We start from the raw sequence: 21,232 nt of genomic DNA, 5'->3' as shown, positions 1-21,232 counted from the left end.
GCTAAAAACCTCGCTATCTGTGTTTCTAGGAAAACTAGTATTCCTAAAAAATGCTATCCCTTTAGGTTTGGCGGCTACCCTAGAAACAACAAATTAAAGCAATTCAATGATTTCTTCTATGTGTAACAGATAAGAGAAAGATAATGGAACCCACCTGGAACTTCCTCTTAATCCCTTGCTTGATCTTCCTCTCCTTTGACAGATCCTGCAACTCCTCCCCGTACTTAACACGCTTGGAGAGTACCTGCACAAGTACAACAACAAAGAACTGTCAAATCATCGTGATCTATTACAACATAAACATTACAGAATCAGATATATAATGAACAAATGATCGCATTCACAAATGATAACATTCACAATTGCACAATCATATGGAAGAAAACTTGAAGAGCTTTATTAATAGAAAGGAGAATTACAACCCAGTTGTCTGATCCAGCATCATCCTCCCAGCTTCAATCCTTCTTCACCTCATGAAATATCAAGATCATAACAACAAGAATACAATGCTCTTTCCTCAATTACAAACTATCAGCACTTCCTTGCAATTCACAATATTTCAGCCTATAGATCTCTCGGATGAGGGATCCATTTATAGATGTGTGCAAGGGTGTGAGTCATCCATGGGGTTTGATTAGTGTCATTCCACTTGTTACAATTGGTTCCACAAGAGAAGGGATTGGATATTTTCTTAGATCCCTTACTCATCCTTGGGCGAATTCAGAGAGGCAAGTGACACATGAGAAGTTTCTAGAAGATTCCATGAGCAACCACTTAGCAAACTGTCCCGGACATTTGTCCATCCTCGCCCATCGCACCCTATAGAAGGCCTAAACAGTATGCATTACACCCTGGTAGTGTACCACTCAGTATGCATCACACTTTGCCAGTGGAGCAGTCAGTATGGTTCAATTTAGGCAATTTTTGGATGGTTTCTCAGATGGAACTTTTGGGGAATGATGTATTCAGATGACTATGTTCCTTTAGGGTATGAAACAAATCTTTTAGGGGTTGAATGAGCCCTAATACATCAACATATAAGTTTGGGGTTGATGTGCCCAAATATGTATATAACAGTTGCCCCCTAAAGCATGAGGTTGTAAATATTCATGTCGGATGAAATGCTTTATCATGAGGATCTGAAGTTTCGAATTGGAAGGTGACCTGCATCAGTTACAATACAATACATTATCATAATATGATTTTCATGATCTAGCTAAGGGAGGCATTCCCATGCTCAGCTTTATAAGTTTTATTTCATGTACATAGATCAGATAGTCATCTACAGATACAGACTGGTGATTCTTCAGATATAGAGTCATCATCCATGATTAGGATGACCATCTATGCAGAGCCTTTGTACATTTGATGTTTTTACATCCCTGAATATATCACAGCTCGGATGGATGAAACTAGATCCGGGGTATTCAAACTCGTTCAATCTTTGCTCGATGTACAAGTCAATCCATGTGAAGAGATGCTCTAAAGTTGAACATGGAAAGACGTCGCCTGATTACCAGCCAATAATGTGAGCTGTTAACAGACGTGAGAGGAATCACCGATAATGATAATGATCCTCAAGGTACTATAGTACAATTCACGTGGTGTGAATACATGATCCGATGTCGAACTCCACGCAAAATCTTTCGGTCGAAGGTCATTGATGTAAACCTGTTGCTGGAAGTGAGAAACTTGCCATTGATGTATGCAAGCTTCAAAGCACTGAAAGGGTTGTTTCTAAGTCAACTTCTTAGATAATGACCTGATGTTGACAAGAAGCAACTCGTCATAGGAGGGCCTTGATGTATCCCACATCTATGACACGAAACAAAGAAAATGATTTCTGGAGGTGAAAATTAACTGACGACACAAGGTTCATGAATGGCGGTCATGAAAAAATGAAGGTTGGAGGTATTGCAGTGTATGAGACATTAACTGGATGGTGATTTCTCAACTAAATGACTTCTCTTGAACATGTCGGCGACACTGAGATGAATTGGTAGTGTTAACCCCAAAAGATGGATGGTATGAAAGACCAATGGTGTGATGACCGGTGAATGGAATAACCCAACCCAAATTAGTAATGGAGATGAAGTGAAAGTGTCATGTTCAAGAGCGACTTTCTACCATAAATTCTTCAAGTTTTTTCCCCTTTTTCCCCAGTCATTGCTGACTAGTACCTCTTTATTTTTGTCAAGCTTGAGGAGGATAACATATGCTTGTTCTATAATTCGCCCTTCGGGCAAACCTGTCGCTATTTAATGTTTTAACAAGTCTAGCGACAGTGAAACTCGATCTCGTCTAGATGGACAAGTTTTTCACTATTTTTTTAACGAGTTTAACGACAAGGATAACTCGGTCCTTTTCATGTTTAGAGAGTTTGAAAAGGGACGAAAAGAAAACTCCATAAGTTCTTTTTCGTAAAGTAATCCCTCAGGTCCGAAAAAGGATAAAATAATACAGGAGGGATGACATTTCCAATACTTTAACAAGCTGGAAAGGACAAGCGCTCGACGATATTTTCATGTTTAATGAGTCTGAAAAGGGTTTAAAGAGGACTCTATAGTTTTCTTTTCATTTTTGAATCAAAGCTCGAAAAGAAGACAAAATGTTTTCTTGGTGGTCAAAGATGTTCAATTCACTATTTAGCACATCAGATTCTTTCATCAGTCATTCAACCTGCTCAAAAATCCATCAAATTGATTAGAAATACGCATATATGGATGAAAAATGAACTAAACCTAACATCACTTTGAAGTACATGACTAGTAAACATAAAAAGTAGTTTTAACATTTCATTTTCATAATTTCATTTCAAATTTGGGATTTTGGAGCTCTGAAGTGGTTTTCCCCCTCAAATTACACCAGTTGATTTCGGGAAATCCTGTGGATCATTCTCTGCACCGTCAGGATCAGGTAGGAGCTACCCTCAAGCTCTTCATTTTCATTTCCTCTTTTCTCAATTCTGGACAAGTTTTTTCACTTTTCTGGGCCCTTGGGGTTTAAAGATTTAGTTCCCCAATCATCGCACCTAGCTTATATGAAAAGGTGCAATTTATACTGAGCTGCCAACAGGCCAGTCAGTATGCATCTCACCTTGCCCAAAGGAAGGGTGCGATGGGCACAGAAAGGCAACTTTATACAATGTTTTTTCATCAAATTTTTACTTGTTTTTGCTCAAAATTGGATCCTAACTCATCTATTGTTTGCATTTCAGATATTTGTTGGATCAAGATGGTTGTCACATGGCATGAACGAGAACATGAAGAGGAGGATATGATTGCTTTACATGACCAAGGCACAGTGGATGCATTAAGAAACTGTGGTTTACTGAAGTTTTTCTGCATATCCAGCATGAGACAACAGATCAGTTTGTTGCAGTATCTTCTCAATGCTTGGGATCTTATTGACCAGGTATTTCATAATTATTAATAATAATTATTTTATTAGAATAAAAGTAACTAATTATTAATAATATTATCATTATTTAATTAATATTAATTATGATAATGATCAACATAATAATAATTTATATTAATTAATTAGCTCACCAATAATTAATCAAAAATTATTATTCCAAAAAAGAAAACCGACATTCATCTCAATTTACTCTCATCAATAATTAATCAAAATTATTCAAAAGGATAGCCGACATTCATATCAAATTACTTTCCTCATTACTATTTAATCTCTTAATTAAGCTCTTCTTCTATCAAGCATTCAAGGAGTCCCGATGATGGATCCCAGTTGGGATTTGAAACGTTGGTAGAAAATGGTTCTTACTGTGGATTCTCCAGAAACTAAATCAAAATATTTATACCACAGAGGTATTAAATCCAAGTATTCCATATCAGAGGTAAATCTATTCCTTTCACGGTCGAGGATATTTATTTTCTGACAGGTTTGCCGAGGCGTGGTGCCCCTCTTTCACTATCAAGATTTGCTCGTGGGGGTGAATCTGTGAAAGATTACATTCGTCAGTTCTGCAGGGATGGATCTCAACCCACTAGAGATGGTAAGATTAATATTCGGTATGTTACTGATCGACCTTTGAGGACCATTCTATTTACCTTTTCTAGATTGGCTGGCAGCGCGGCCTTACATTTAGCGAATAGATCTTACATGCAGTATGGATTAGAATGCTTGCTTGGAATCGAAGGTGTTCAATTGGTGTGAGGCAATACTTCCTGTCATAAAAGAACAACTGTCCAAAGTAAAGAATGGAAGAACCAAGAACTTTGGTTATGGATCCACACTGACTGCTTTTTCTTTGGAAAGAATTCCACTGATGCAACCTCAAAACATTTCACTGGGATTGCCTGCACCAAGGGAACCACGGATGCAGAGATGGGTGGACCTTATGGCTAGACATGCCGGCCAGTCACAGATCTCCTTCTCAGATGCCTTTTTCGAGTGGTTCAACCACTAGGAGATGGTGTTCGCGGAGTATCCATATATCGGGATGGATTTCTGAGGCGATCCAGATTTGGCTTTACCAGTTGGTGAGCAGTGGAGTGCTATAGGTAAAATGATTTGACCACATCTTTGTTTTTTTAGTTTTATAATGTTTTTGTGTTTTTGATGTTACCAAGACTAAACAAACTCATATGTGTGTGCAGATATTGGACCAGTGCAACCAGTGGCATGTCCACGAGGAGCAAATGACGCTCCGGTAAGAGAGGCTATAGGGAGGGTCGTCCTTCGAGATCTAGATATATCAGAGACCCTGGCAGTGCTGCAGGATCAGATCGAGGGCCTCACTCTCGGCATTCAGGATGTCAGGACCGATGAGTTACCTTTGAGGTTACAGCGCCATACTACTGGTGTACCGAGTCGTTGGACTAGGCTCCTGCACATGATAGCACAGGTGGTGACATGTTATCACCAGCATCACTAGTCTAGGATGTTTTTCTGCATTTACTTTAAGTTTCTTGGTCAGATGACCGATTTTGTCTTAGACACAAAACATTTTGTGAAAACTATAAACAGCTATCTATTTTTGATTTTTGGAGTTTCATTTTGGCTAAGTGATGAAATCCTAATGCAAATGTTGATGTGAAATGCTTTCTTTACAAATGCTGCAAATGTCTATTCAACACATATTTTCTAATGAATTAGTCAATGTGTTTAAGTTTCTGGAAATGTGTTGACATTGAATGGAATCAAAATGTCTTTCCAAAATCCTAATTCTTAGGAACATGTGATAAATAGCTGGGTTCCGAACGAAATAAACGCCAGTAAGCTGTAGAATGACGAGTTGTGAATCTAGCCTAACAATGAGTTGGCATATGCCATGTGAAATGGCATCAGAGAGAAGTTCAATCAACGCACTATACTCAATGATTTTGTTCATTGATCGACCAATACATATCCCCCTGAAACTTACTAACTCGCTGCTTGGAGCGAAAATAGCCCAGGCTACAAAAGTTAGGTTCTGCATACTACGACTAGCTCCGTCGGCATACCCAACAAATGGTTCCAAAAAGTATGACATCTGCAACAAATGTGAAGTGGATTACCTAACCAAAATGACAACTCTGAAAGAAAGCACTAAAAAAAAATGCAATGAAAGCATATGTATAATGAGTTTACTACACTTAATCAAGCATAGTAATGTTTAAGATACAACCCGTTTCGAGGCTGCGACAGTGGAATCCCATCATAATCGACTAGCTTGTAGGCTCCTTTTGTCAATACACGTTTAACAATGTAAGGGCCCATCCATAATGGTTCAAATTTACCTGCTCCTAATTTGTCAGAGTCCTGATCGTAAAGCAAGACCAGGTCACCTTCTGAGAAGACACGAGGCTTAACATTTTTGTCATATTGTGCCTTGATGCATTTCTTATGTGCTTCGTTAGCCAATGTGGCATCATGACGGGTTTCATCCAGATGGATTAATTCCAAGAAACGAGCTTCTTCTTCAGAATTTTCGGGAAGCAGGTCGATTGCAAGCTTGAGGGATGAGATTTCACACTGAATTGGTAAGACTGCTTCTAGACCATACACCAACTGAAAGGGCGTAAATCTGGTCACATTTCTCACCGAAGTGCTATATTCCCACAGAGCTGAGTACATGATTAAATGCCAATTCCGTTTATGGAATCCAATCATTCTCTACAGAATGCGCTTAAGGACTTTGTTGATTGCCTCAACTTGTCCATTAGCCCACAGATAATATGGAGTAGAACTATCATGGGACAATCCTAATTTGGTAGTTAATTCGATCATCATGTGATTGCGAAAATGCAACCCATGATCTATGACTATAGCCTCTAGAACACCCAATCTAGAAACTACATTATTGAAAAAAAAGAGTGCAGCCATTTCGCCGCTATTGTTCAACGTAGGCATCGCCTCGGCCCATTTTGTAAAATAGTCGACAACGACTATAATATACCCATGCCCCCGGCCGAGGTGGGGTTACATGTCATGAAATCAATGCCCCATTTAGCGAATGGGCCAACAACAACGACTGGATGCAGTGGTGCAGGTGGTAATTTGGTTTTGCGATCAAAAATATGACAAGCATGGCAACTTCTGACTGCAATTATGCAATCTTTGAATATGGTGGGCCAGAAGTAACCAGCTCATAAGATCTTTTGTGCAGTAGCGTAACCAGATAGATGTCCCCCACAAGCACCTGAATGACAATCATTCAAAACTTTTTCGGCCTCCTCATGCGTGAGGCACCTTTGTAAAACCATATCGACACCATGACGATAAAGTGTATCACCAAGGATCAGATAATCTTTGGCTTGGTATCGAGTACGTCGCTGTTCAGAGCGATAGGTGTTAGGCCTAAAAGTTTGGGTTTAGAAATAGACCAGTATACCCCCATACCATGGATCACTTGATGATATCAAAAACAGAGTCTCATCCACGATTGATGCTTTCGATGTTAAATCGTTGGAGGACGAGGGAAGGTCACAAAGTAACCCTACAAATACGAGAGACTTCTTTGATTTGGATTTGATGAATTCCAGATCAAACTCCTACAAAATGACTATCCATTTGGAATATTTTCCCCCCAGCAATTGACGTGACAAAATGTATGTCATAGGGTTGCAATCTAACACAATGGTAGTTTTGCGAAGGAGTATATAGTGTCAAAATCTCTGTACTGCTTGAACGGCTACTAAAGCCAACTTTTCAACATAAGAGTACTTTCTTTCTGTATCATTAAGATTACGACATAAATAATATATAGGATGTTCAATTCCGTCATTCTCTTGCACTAAAACCATAACGATGGTTGTATCTGCAGCGGCGAGATACAGGTTGAAGTCTTTTTGATAGTCAGGAGAATACATTAATGATGCTTTTATTAAGGAATCTTTGAGAGCATCAAAGGAAGCTTGCGCAACCTGATCCCAATGGAAAGGTACTCCTTTCCTCAGAAGACGTGTATAACCTTTAGCGAGCTCAACATAATTTGGAATGAACCTCCTTAGAAAGTTAGCTTTCCCTTGGAGTCTCTGAATCTGAAGCAAATTTGAAGGTGGAGGCATGTCAAGAATTGCCTAAACCTTGAATGGGTTGAGTCGAATTCCATCATTAGAAACTACAAAACCAAGCAGTTGACCAGAACCAACACAAAACACACATTTGTGCGGATTGAGTCGTATCTTGTAGTGTCAGCAACGTAAAAATATGGCTCTCAAATGTTGCAGATGATCAGTCCATTTTCACGAATGAGCAGGTAGATCGTCGAGATACGGTTGAACAATGTGTTTGATGTCATGGAAGGCGTAATTCATCGCCCTCTGAAATGTTTCCCCTGCGTTCTTCAAACCAAAAGGTAATTTACGATATGCGAATGTGCCCCATGGACATATAAATGCAGTTTTTGATTGGTCCTGTGGGTGGATATTGATTTGATTGTAGCCGGAAAATCCATCCATGAATGAAAAGATTTTGCATCCGGCACATTCATCAATAATCTGGTCGATAAAGGGTGTAGGATAGTTTTCCTTTGGACATGCTTGATTTACATCTCTATAATCGACACACACTCTTATCGTTCCTTGTTTTTTCATCACAGGAACAATATTCGATACCCAATTAGTGAGAGGTATAGGGTAAATGAAGCCAGCACGCAAAAGTTTTTCAACCTTTGCTTTAATGGTAGTGGCTTTCTTCGGATGAATAGGTCGAAGCCATTATCGTACTGGTTTGACATCTAGATACATCTTGATTTCATGTTCAACAATTTCATGTTCAACAATTCTCGAGTCAATGCCTGGCATTTCTTCATATGACCATGCAAAGACATCTCTAAATTCGCGAAAAAGAGCACAGTAGTTATCTAGTTCTGATGGAGAACAAGATTTACCGACGTGAATATTCTCTACAATATTAGGTTTGGTCGAAATATTAATGGCAATAGTTTCTTCAATGTTGGACAGATTTCGCTCGAAATCTACTGTATTTACAGAATTTAATAAAAAATCAACAATTGAAGGGTGATTGAGGTCGTTTGAATAATCTTCATTGTCATCTCGAAGGTGGGAACAATGATGATAATCTTCCCATGGCATCTCTCCTATCATCATTGATTGGATGATTCCTTCGTCTGTAGAATGTATACGATACCAAGGATCAGAAGAGGTACCATATTCTAAAGACCTATCTACCCAAACACTTGTTGAGTGCGGATTCGGGTTTGCTGTACAAGCCCTAAAAATTGACTGCTACAAAGATTTGATGGGGCTTGGCGGAAACTCCTCATGATGATCGTCACTTTCAAAATAGTCGAAACTCTTCTTAAACTCAGATGATGTAGAAGAGATCATGTGGCAGGTTTCCATTGTGGCCACTTCCGCGAAACTAGATGGAGATGGGAGGGCAAAAGTACCCATTAAGGAAGGGTCTTTTAGGAGACCTACTCCAACATTTCGAAGCGATTGTGAACTTCCATGGATCAATGGAATGCTTCGAGTAGCTTGTGAACTATTAGCAAAAAAGGCTAGTTGGTCAACGACTGTGATTCCACCTTTAAAGGGAAATGCAATCCTTCGAAAATATGTAGACACAATGGCAGCTATAGCATAAACCCAGTGCCTTCCTAGTAAAATATTGTAGTCAAGGAGTCCATCAATGACCTCGACTTCAATATCTACTGTCTTGCCCCCCAGTTCAATTTGCAAGCTACTTAAAATCCCATATGTAGTGTACGTTCTTCCATCAAATGATTTTAGCATTGTTGGTGATCATGACAAGGGTGGTGAACCAAGAGTTTTCCAGCAACTCATTGACATAATACAGGTAGATGCCCCCTTGTCAATGATGGTTCGATGAACATTTTTATTGAGGGATTTTACCTGTATAAGGAAAGCGAGTTGGGATGGTAACTGTGGCATGTATCCAATATGATTAAAGACCACCAGATTGGAATTCGTTGGATCGATCCCACCTATTGCTGATAACAAAGCCTATTTTTGGGAGGGACAATTTTGCAATACCTCAAGTGTCGACATAGCCAATGGAAATTGAGCCAGATCCTCCACTATATTATAATTCTGAGTAGCTCAAGCATGAGGATTAAATGTTGATTTATGTACGACTCCCTTTGGTAGCTTAATGGTTAATTCAGGAATATTGGGTGGAACAACTTTTGGCAAAGTCATTGTTGAAGCACCAGGTTTATCAGTAGCCTGCTTGTTCGACGACGATGTATTTCCATAATCTTTACTCCTTGTTGATACCGAAACATCATTTTGTTTGCTTGCGATGGATAGCATAAGCACTTGGGATGTGGAAGCATTATCGGTAGCAACCATATTAGCCTCTGGGTTTGGAAACGGATCAGTCAACACCATTGAGGTATTTGAAGCCTTCAATAGTTTTGAAACCTTAGATCGATGTGGACAATCTCTTGTAAAATGCTCCTTGTTACAGATCAAACATGGATAACGAGGATGTTTCCTTGCCGTAGTAGGGTTTTCAGATGATTTTTCAGGAGCAGAATTCTCCTGTTTCTTCTTATTATTTTTCTTCCCTTTCTTCTTGCCCCCTGGTTGCTTTGGATATTTGCCTTTGTCAGATGACATGGCATTAATCTCCGAGGAAAGAGAATTATCATTTGCATTTTGACTAGAAATAGCAAGAGCTTGACCAGATGGACCTCTTGCAGTTTGCATGCTTAAGGAACAAATGACAATGTCACCGGCATGAGAGTCCCTACTTGGTTTAGGAGGAGGTGGAATGAAAAAAGATGGTTTAGGAGCGTCAGGAATCTTGTCGTAGAGTGTGCTAGATTGTGTATAGATCAAATCTAAATATTGGGCACGAGCAATGACTTGCTCTTCAGTGACAACTCCTCCTTTCGCCACGTCCTCAGTGATAGATGGAATAAGGACTTAATAAACCACTCAGCTAAAATCTGATCAGGAACATATGTCTTTACCATTCAACAACACTGCCGCCACTCATGAATATGATCAGATATGTGAGTGGATGTAGTCTGTTTAAAATTGGTAAGGAGTTTTGTCCCAGTTTCGTACCTGATGGGTAACTGAAAGCGGATTAGAAAAGTAGTGGCAAGGATGGTGAAGTTATCAAATGAAGCTCTAGGCAATTCAATATACCATTTTGTTGCTAGACCAGTGAGCATTCTCTGAAAAAGGCAATGTCTAATCGAATCATCATTCAGAGTGTTAGATGAGCACCACGAATGAAAAGTCATTACGTGATTCGATGGATCTTCACCTGTATTTCCATTAAACTTAGGAATATCAGAGGGGAGTTTATGAGGAACCGTCGGCCACCAAGGGGCGTATGCAATTGGATCATTCATTATCTGGTTCAAATCTGGTAATTCTAGATTTGCTACAAATGACAACTGTTGATTTAGGTTGGGTGGAGCATACCCAGGATAAGATGGAATCGCCTGAGCAGTAGGTCTTTGCATACCAGCATAAAGCATCTATTGCTGGTAACCTTGATAAGGTTGTTGGACATAACTAGTATAGTGTGGTTGTTGATAACCGGTTTGAAAATGCGGCTATCCATAACCTACAAAGCCTTGTTGCCTAGGTCCTCGGTAGGCTTGATATTGACCAAATCCAGTTTGAGCTTGTAAACCAAGTCCAAACTGAGGTTGGGTTTGTTGGAATTGCGGTTGTTGGTATTGTGCCAGCCATGGTTGTTGGACCATTTGCTGTTGCCCAATACCGCAAGATTGACCAAGTTGCGGATTGACAATACCCGTTGGTGCCTGAGTCGTTCCAGATAAAGAAGCACTAACCTGAGGTTGCGGTTGAGCCGTAGAGACAAGTGGCTGTTGTATCACAACCTGAGAGACTTGAGTCTTCTGTCTCAAAACTTGAGGTTGCGAGGAAGAAGGAGCAGGTTGAGGTTGAGACACAACATGCTATGCTTGTGTTTGCGACATAGTTGTAATAGCGGGTGTAGTGGGAATATTCGACATAGGTCGGATCGGTTGTATTGGATATACAACCCTTGGTTGTTCTGGCAGTATTGGTATCCAACCACTAGATGTAATTCCAGTTTGACCTGAATATTGTTGGAAACTCTCATATGGTTGTTCCCCAGGAGGAAATAGTGAAAAGGCATACTGCTCTCCATATGGTGGCAGTCCAGTGTTTAAAGGATATATCGGTCTTTGAAAATTGGTTTGCCCAAATTGATACTGGAATGCAGGATCAAATTTCTTAGTTTCAACATAAGAAAGACCAGATGGGACTTCGGATGAATAAACAGGAGCAGAGCATGGTGCCAAAGCAGCCCCTGAGTAGACTCCAGCTAGTGATTGATAACTAGCTGGAATAGATGGTGTACCAGAAAACATTGTAGGAATAGCAGCAAGAGGTTCCGCCGCAACTGCATCAGATGACACATTCCTAGATGTTGATGGTTGCTCATACATGTTTAGTCTATCCAAAAGCTCTCCAAGCGATTCGATAGCAACTTGTGATGAAGGAGGGTTAAAAGAACCAAACTCAGGAGAAGAAGGATACAAATGAATCCTAGTTCCAAATTAAAATGAGGTATTAGATGGAGGATCCTCTACTATCTCCTCTATAGCAATCGGACCAAGTGGAAGAGGTAGACCATCAGGTCTGTAAAATATTTCTGGAGCTGAAGAAGGTATAGCTTCTACAGTGACAGATACTGGATAGGTAACACCTTATGAATACTGAGACTCAATGTCTAGATGTTCAGGTAAATGAACTTTAGTCTCAAAGGGAGGTTCTTGAACAACTACTAGTTCAAATGTAGCCTCGGTTTTAACTGAGATGGGTTTTGGATCAACTCTAGATGGATTCGTTTCAGGTATAGAAGTGTCTACCATTACACTAGGATTAGTTCTAATGACCTCTTGTAACTGTGGAAATTCTTCTGTGAAGGTAGATGTACCAGAAATAATCGAAGTTACTAGAGTCTCTGACGATGTTGAAACAAAAGTTTCAAATAAACCAGATGAATTGGACTCAGTTAGACGAGACTGCTTTGTTTGGATTGGCTTCGCTTCTAGAGGCAAAGACGGTTGACTTGCTAGTCTCCACGAATGACGAGGTTTTGATTGAATTTCTTCCACGATTGCGGATTATTTGATCAACTCAAAATTAAGGGGAAAATGATGTTATTCCAAATTCAATTAATTTTAATGACGCTTGGACACAACTTTGCTTTTTCAATTTTTAAGAGTCGAGAAAAAGCTAAAGATGACTCTAGTCTCCTTCAATTTTTAATGAGCCTGAAAGGACAAGTGCTCAGATGGACCTTTTCTTTTAAAGAGTTGAAAAGGAACGAAAGTGACTACTTTGGAAAATCTAGACAGAAGGATTACCAAACCAATCGCAAAACTGCAATATACACCTTGGTGATAAATTAAAAAGAAATTACCAAGGACTTATGTATGGCAGTCAATCTTCTCGAATGTTGTGTTTAGTGCATTGCGATCAATAAGGCGGTAGACTCAGTTTCCTATGGATAAAGGATTTAAGCCTATTGTGGTTTCCCAATATATATGCGATGGTACGGGGAGCACAAGTTCGTGCTAGCACTTGTTGTATCAAGGAGGAGGAATCACCCAACCTTCAATGAAAATGATATCCAATGGTTTTAACGATGCTAGAACACGTCACTAGCCTAGACCTCTAGATATGTTGCGTTAAGTTCCAAAGTGTTGTTAGGTTCATTGAAATTCATTTTAAAGTTGATCTTGTTTAGAGTTTTCCTTTCAATGGTTCACCGCGTGATGATGATCTGAAATTCCTAAGATGCAATCTACAATGATAAACAATCTTTGTTTATTTGAGCAATGAAAATCCTAGCTACTAGGGAAAGAAGATAACAGTGCTTTTAAGCAAAGAGCAAAGAGCACACACTAGTGCATTTCCCTAAATCATCTTTCGCACACAAATCAAAAAATGCTAAATGCAAATGCATGTATTTGTTTTTGCTCTCCTTAATGTGAAAGATGCCAAAAGGAAAGCTAAATGCAACAAAGATATGAAATACTTCACTCAAAATGACATTTTCGACAATTTCTTTTTCAAAAGAGAAAGGAAGACTAAAAAATGACACTTTCAATTTTGAACAAAAATGCTTTTGACACTTCAAATGTAAACAAATCAAATCAAATGCATCAAGAAAAGTTCAATCAATTATCAAGGGAAGGAAAAATTTACGACACTTCTCTTTTCGACAAAAAACGACAATTACGACACTTTTTGTACCAAAGCAACAAATAGACTAAAACAACTTTTCGACAAAGGATTGTAAATGAGGAACAAATACAAAAAAACATTCATTAATCCTAAAGTAATTGAGGCTGATCTAAGTGATGCAAGTAAGCTTTAGTAAAGAGGCACTCTTCATATGTAGCAAAACAACCAAACAAAACTGAAAACAAGGTCAAAAACCCTCAATTTCTAGATGGAAAAAGAGTTCAGTCAATCATCGCACCTAGGCTTCACAGAAATTGAGATGCATCACACTTACTGCACTCAGGAGGTGCTATGCATACTGAGTCACAGTGGAAGACAGTGCGATGGTCCAGGGAGCGCAACTGAAATGGGTTTTGGCTCAAATGTGGAGCTGTTTTCAATGAATTAAGCTGGGTTTTGATGAACAATGATGAGAAAAGTATGATGGAATGTCTTGAGAGGTTACTGAGCTACCAAAAGGGCATCTAGATGTGCTTGCAAGTCAAATGTTTAATTCATAAACTAAACCAGAGATTGACTGAAGCAACATTCATCTACTATGCAATTGCAAAGCAAGAGCAGTTTGAAAGCTACCTAGCTGACTTCAGACTCTATCTATAGTTTATCAAATTGAAAATAGAACAAACAATAACAACAAACAAACATCTGTTCATTCCCCAGCAGAGTCACCAATTTGTTTATGGGAAAACTAGTATTCCTAAGGAATGCTAGCCCTCTAGGTTTGGCAGCTACCCTAGAAACAATAGTTTAAAGCAATTCAATGATTTCTTCTATGTGTAACAAATAAGAGAAAGATAATGGAACCAATCTGGAACTTCCGCTTAATCCCTTTCTTGATCTTCCTCTCCTTTGATAGATCCTGCAACTCCTCCCCATACTTAACACGCTTGGAGAGTACCTGCACAAGTACAGCAACAAAGAAACTTCAAAACATCATGATCTATTACAACATAAACATTACAGAATCAAATATATAATGAACAAATGATAGCATTCACAAATGATAACATTCACAATTTCACAATCATATGGAAGAAAACTTGAAGAGCTTTATTAATAGAAAGGAGAATTACAACCCAGTTGTCTGATCCAACATCATCCTCCCAGCTTCAATCCTTCTTCACCTCATGAAATAGCAAGATCATACCAACAAGAATACAATGCTCTTTCCTCAATTACAAACTATCAGCACTTCCTTGCAATTCACAATATTTCAGCCTCTAGATCTCTTGGATGAGGGATCCATTTATAGATGTGTGCAAGGGTGTGAGTCATCCATGGGGTTTGATTAGTGTCATTCCACTTGTTACAATTGGTTCCACAAGAGAAGGGATTGGATATTTTCTTAGATCCCTTACTCATCCTTGGGCGAATTTAGAGAGGCAAGTGGCACAGGAGAAGCTTCTAGAAGATTCTATGAGCAACCACTTAGCAAACTGTCCTGGACATTTGTCCATCCTTGCCCATCACACCCTATAGAAGGCCTAAACAGTATGCATCGCACCCTCGCAGTGTACCACTCAATATGCATCGCACTTTGCCAGTGGAGCAGTCAGTATGGTTCAATTTAGGCAATTTCTCGATGGTTTCTCAGATGGAACTTCTGGGGAATGATGTATTCAGATGACTATGTTCCTTTAGGGTATGAAATAAATCTTTTAGGGGTTGAATGAGCCCTAATACATCGACATATAAGTTTGGGGTTGATGTGCCCAAATATGTCTATAACAATCTGTATTATCATACAAGTGGAAATATCTTAGGATTACACTCTCAGTACAATCCCTCACTATTGCTCATAGAGAAAATAGACAACACATATGCCTTCCTTCAGTCCTCCAAGCCTCCTATTTCCTTGCGCAGTTTCTCTTGGGTCCTCTAGCTGCAACCTGTGTGATTCTCACCTCACACACAACACTGACTTCTGAAATAACTGCGCAATCCTGAAGGAGTTGATTCCTTCTACATGGATGAGTTTCCTTTATAGGAAAATTCCTCCAAATGATAGTACAATGTCCCTATCTTTAATCTCAACTGGGTCTTTCTCTGAACTGACATGCATTAGTTATTTATGAGAGAATATTCAGTTATCTAGAGAACACTAGTTGCATGCATGCATGCATTAACTGACTGAACTCACAATTAGTTCCTCTAACTGTTTGGAACTAATTTAACTGGAATTAACTTAGTTAATTGAGATAACTAATTACAACTCATCCTTATCTCCTTAATTAAGGGATAACTTCCTCAATCAAAGGGATAACTGTTGCATGTCTTCACAAAGACTTCATGTTTGAATTTCTCCAACTAAATAACTCCAGATGAATTAATTAATTATTTTTCAAACAACTAGTGAGACTAAATTCGAATTTTAATTCTCAATTTTGATTCAAGGACAAATCAAAATTGGAATATATCCCGAAATGCTATTTATTGCAATGTTATTTTTAGCTTTTCTATTTTTTGCTATTTCCAACAGAGTTGGAGTATATCCTGAAATGCTATTTATAGCAATACTATTTTTAGCATTTCTTGTTTCTATTTTCAACACTTGCGAGTTGGAGAGGAGTTGTGGCCCCATATATGGTCCATGACACAGATCCAACCAGGGCACGTGCATACCTTTGATCTTGAATCACAGATGGGGTGGGCTATCATTGTAGCCGACTATTGCAGAGAGTAACCAACCGGATGGTCCTGCCACCAACGTGGCGCCACGTTCCCAGTGATCCAACTACCCATTCGCACCCCCGCTTGATCCATTCTCCCTTGCAATTCCCTCAGTCATAGACAAGTCCCAACTAGGAAGCGTTTCACCAATTTGGTAGTAAACAAATGCTTTGTGCCCAGGGGAATATACAGTCTTTTTGGACCATAAATCCATTCGAGACAGCCATGGTAGCCCAATCATCCAGAAGGATCCGACATCTATGGACTCAGAGGAATAATGAAGCCCTATTCGGCAAATCAACCCTGCTTGTTCCCATCGAAATGGTTCCTCAGATAATCCCCCTCCGGGTCACTGGATCCGCCATCAACCTTGTGCATCAGTATCCATGCATCCCCACAAGCTGTCCAAGGGATGGAAAATGGCGGCGGCGCCCCAGACCCCATTACTGAGTAGAAAAACCCTATCTCCACTTTCCATTTTTTTCTGCAGCTAGTTCCGTTATTTTGCCAAACAAAAAATTGAAATTTCATTAATTTTATTATGGTCAATAAGAGAAAGAAAGTATATATATATATATATATATATATAAAAAATGAAGTAATTAAAAATAAAAAAAGTTATTTACTTTAATAAAAGGAAGATGTTTAATTCATTTAATTTTTAATATAAAACTAAGATATGACATAATAATAATAATAATAATAATAATAATAATCAAATTATATAGACTATAAATAAAATATTTCAATATGTAGAATTAAACAATATTAACACTATATATATATATATATATATGATTGAAATATATATCAAAAAATATATAGGATTCTCTTTCTATATAATTATATAATTATATTTTTTATACATATTTTTTAAAATGTTACATGTTTATTTATCTTTTATATATATATATATTAAAAAAATATTATTAATAGTGAAAGTATTATATATATATATATATATATATATATATATATATATATATATATTTTGTAAATACATAGTTTACATTGAAAAATATACATATTGGACTCTCTTTCTATATAATTATTTTTGTTATATATATATTTTTAAAATGTTACATGTTTTTGTCTATATATTAAATTTTTATTATTATTAATATTGAAAGTATTACATGTCAATGCCATATTAGAAAATGAATAAATTACAAAGCGCCCTTGAAAAATCTATTAATGGAATTAAAAATCATATATAAAATTTATATTAAAATTAAATATATATATATATATATATATATATATATATATATATATATATCACATTCTACATATTAAAATATTAATACATGCTCCAATCATATTTGAAAATAGAAAACATATATCCCCCCACCTGCCCTCTCTCTCTCTCTATATATATATAATTTTAATATAAAAAATGTGATCCATAATTAAAATATTTCGATGGCCATGTTTGATAAAACATTTTAATATAAACAATGTGATCCATAATTAAAATATTTCAATGGCCATGTTTGATAAAATATTTTAATGTCAACCATGTACATACTATATATGGTTGAATTAAAATGTAGTAAGAAAATGCTTCATTTGACTTGTGTCTTAGTCAAATAGAGACATTCAATTTTCCACATCAATAGGATGACTTGGATTGGAGTTAGCTGGAGCGACATGGCCTTATCTCCTAGTTAAATCAGTAAAGTCGAGTTATAGGCTAGAAGTAGAGTTGTGCATGGGTTAATTGTTAAAATTTAGTAATTTAGCGGATTTATTGTTAGTTAAAACCAATTAACTAAGCTCTAGTCTTTAGTAGAGTTAGTAGGAGTTCAGTTGAGTAGTTACAATAACTGTTAACCCACTAATCTCTCAATTAACTGATCAATTTACTAAAAATAGTCCCAGTCATGCACGAAATTCAAGTTGCTTAGTTGCAGTGGAGGAAAAGGCACATTGTAATTGCCAATTGTATAATAGTTCAAGATTGTACAGGTTTTGCATTGGAGCAGGTGGTCAATTCCTTTAGGAATTGTGGAAGGAAATATGGAATTCTCCTATTTTTTAGGCGTTCGTTTCCTTCAGGATTGTGCAAGGAAATAGGAGGAATACTGAGGCCTATTTTGGCTAAGTGTTGGTCAAATCAGGTCAATGAGCAGGAGATCATAATTGCAGTGTAGGGTGTGCTTTTGAATTGAAGCAAGACATTGTAATTGACCCATATTCTCATATGAATTAATACAAAGCAGCAGAGGGGCTTTTCCCAGTTTCATTCCCCTATAAAATCATTATGTTCATTGTGTTTTCATGGTTGCATTTTATTGCATGTGTTTCTATCATGTGTTTTCCTTACCGTAGAATAGTAGAAGAAATTTCTATCTCTTGATTTCATTTCGGTTTCATTAGCAGTAGAAAATTTCTTACAATTTTTACATGGTATCAAAGTCATGGAAGACTACATAGAAACTTTGTTCCAGATATTCTCTCAGAGAAATTTTGATTTGCTGAGATTTTTGTGTAGATTCTCTTAAGTACAGGAAAAATGCCTTTCAATGTATTGAGGCTTGAGTATGCATTGGAGGGCTCCTTGATTTTTGTGCTTGGAAAGAAAGGATGAAAGTTGTCCTGGATGATAATGGAGTATGGGAATATACACAAGCTAATATTCCAAAACCAACTACATCAGATGCTCAAGCACTTGCTCAGTGGAAGAAATACATAACAAAAGCCAGGGGGGTTACTATGGAGGGTGTCAGAGATCATGTGGTTTTGAACTTGCATGGAAATGGGACTTATTTTGCAATGTGGAATACTCTCACAATCTATTCTAGAGTGGTAGTGATGTCAAGAAATTGGCATTGAGAGATAAACTCAGAAGCATTCAAATGAAGAAAAAGGAAACCATTCCTTAGTACCTATTCAGATTCATTAAGGTTTGAGATGAACTTGGAGGAGTAGGAGAAAATGTGCCATCATACAAACTTTTGAGCTTATCACTCCTTGGCCTTCTGAAATCCTGTAAAAGCTATCAGGATTCAGTTAATGTAAGAGACAAGTTACTAGAGTGGGAGAGATTTTGGTTTGATTTGGTGCAGGAGGAGATTAGAAGAAACACTAAATATGGTGTCACATCCAAACCTAAGGAGGAAGAATTTTTTTCTAGCAAGTAGAGGAAAGAAGGCAAAGGGAAAGAAGATATAAGGCAAGGCATAATCTAGTCATAACCATGGAAAGAAGAAAGACCTCAACAAAATTAATTTTTTTTCATTGCCATGAATATGGACACTACACAACCAACTGTTCGCACAAGAAATCAGTGAAGAATCCTGTAGGAGGAGTAGGAGGTGATCCTCTCACATCATAATTCGAATTGGATTTTACCCTCATTGCATGCATGGGAATCACTATATGAGGATGTGTATGGTACTTGGACTCTGGAGCCTCATTTCATATGAAAGGAATCTAAGGAGTTCTTCAACAACCTAGAGGAGAAGGAGCTACAATTACACATAGAACTAAGGGATGATGGGAGGTATAGTACCAAAGGGATTGGTATTAGCACCTTTAAGAGGGAGTCAGTCTCCCATCTTCATCTGAAGAATGTAATGTATGTGCATGGTCTGAAGAAAAATCTAGTTTATGTATTTGTACTTGAAGACAGAGGATATGACGTGATCTCTAGTAAGGGGATAACTTAGCTAAAGCATGTTGCTACTGGAAAAGTAAAAGAAATTGGTGTTAGAGTGAACAATATCTACAAGCTAGAGGTGGATGCATGCGTTTCATTGAGAAGCAATGCATAACATGTTTAGAGTTGAGATGTTGGAGAAATATGGCATAGGCACACGGGTCACCTACACCATGGAGCTTTGAAAAATCATGTAACAGATCACCACAAGACTTAAAAAATGCACCCTTGACTAACATGATGTTTTCAAGGGATGAAATATTGGAGAATATGTCAAAGCCTCCTTCCAGGGGCTAGATATCAAAGCTAGAGCCATCTTGGAGTAAGTCCACTCAGAAGTGTGTGGAATATTTTATACAATCTCAGTTGCAAAGCACATGTATTATGTAATTTTCATAAATGACTTTTCTTGCAAGTGCGGGATCTATTTTATGAAGAAGAAAAATGATTTTATGCAAAATTTGTTGAATTCAAAGCATTAGTTGAAAGTGAGATTCGACAAAAAATTAAATCCTTGTGAAGTGATAATGGAAAAGAATCTGTGTCTGATGCTTTCAAATTCTTTTTTTTCCAAGGAAGGCATTATAAGAGAAATAATTGCATCCCACAACCCACAATGAAATCAGGTGGGAGAGAGGAAAAATAGAAGCATTGTAGGGGATGTAAGAGAAAGGTTGCGTGATCAGGTACCGCCACTATATCTGTGGGCAAAAGCTTGTAATACAACAATTTACTTGCAGAACCTGAGCTATCACTAAATACTTGGCATGATCACACCCAAAGAAGATTTATCTGGGAGGAAGCCATATGTATCCCATTTTCAAATTTTTGGATCTACAGGCTATTTTCATGTCTCCAAGGATAGCAAAAAAGCATTGGAGCCTACAATTGAGATGGGGATCTATGTAGGATACACAGAGACACCTCATAACTATTGGGTTTATTTTCCCTCACTCAGGATGATAGTGATGATGAGAGATGTCAGATTTGATGGGGAGAAGGCTATGCAGAGCTCTTTAGAGAGAGATCTAAGTATTCCACCAAAGGAAGAGCTTCTAGCTCCAAAGGAGGACCCTCAGGATGTTGTGGAGTAGCCACATGTGGAGGAGCAGAAAGGAGGCTGGGTGGAGGCACCCATTCAACCAAAACCTTCCAGAGAGGGGAGGAAGAGAACTAAAGAGGTTGACAGATTGGCACAAGATGC

Source organism: Pinus tabuliformis, chromosome 3_2 (assembly GCF_031772625.1).
Source record: "Pinus tabuliformis cultivar Carrire ecotype Pingquan chromosome 3_2, CPIR1, whole genome shotgun sequence".
Lineage (NCBI taxonomy): Eukaryota > Viridiplantae > Streptophyta > Pinopsida > Pinales > Pinaceae > Pinus > Pinus tabuliformis.
This window is presented reverse-complemented; position numbering follows the sequence as displayed.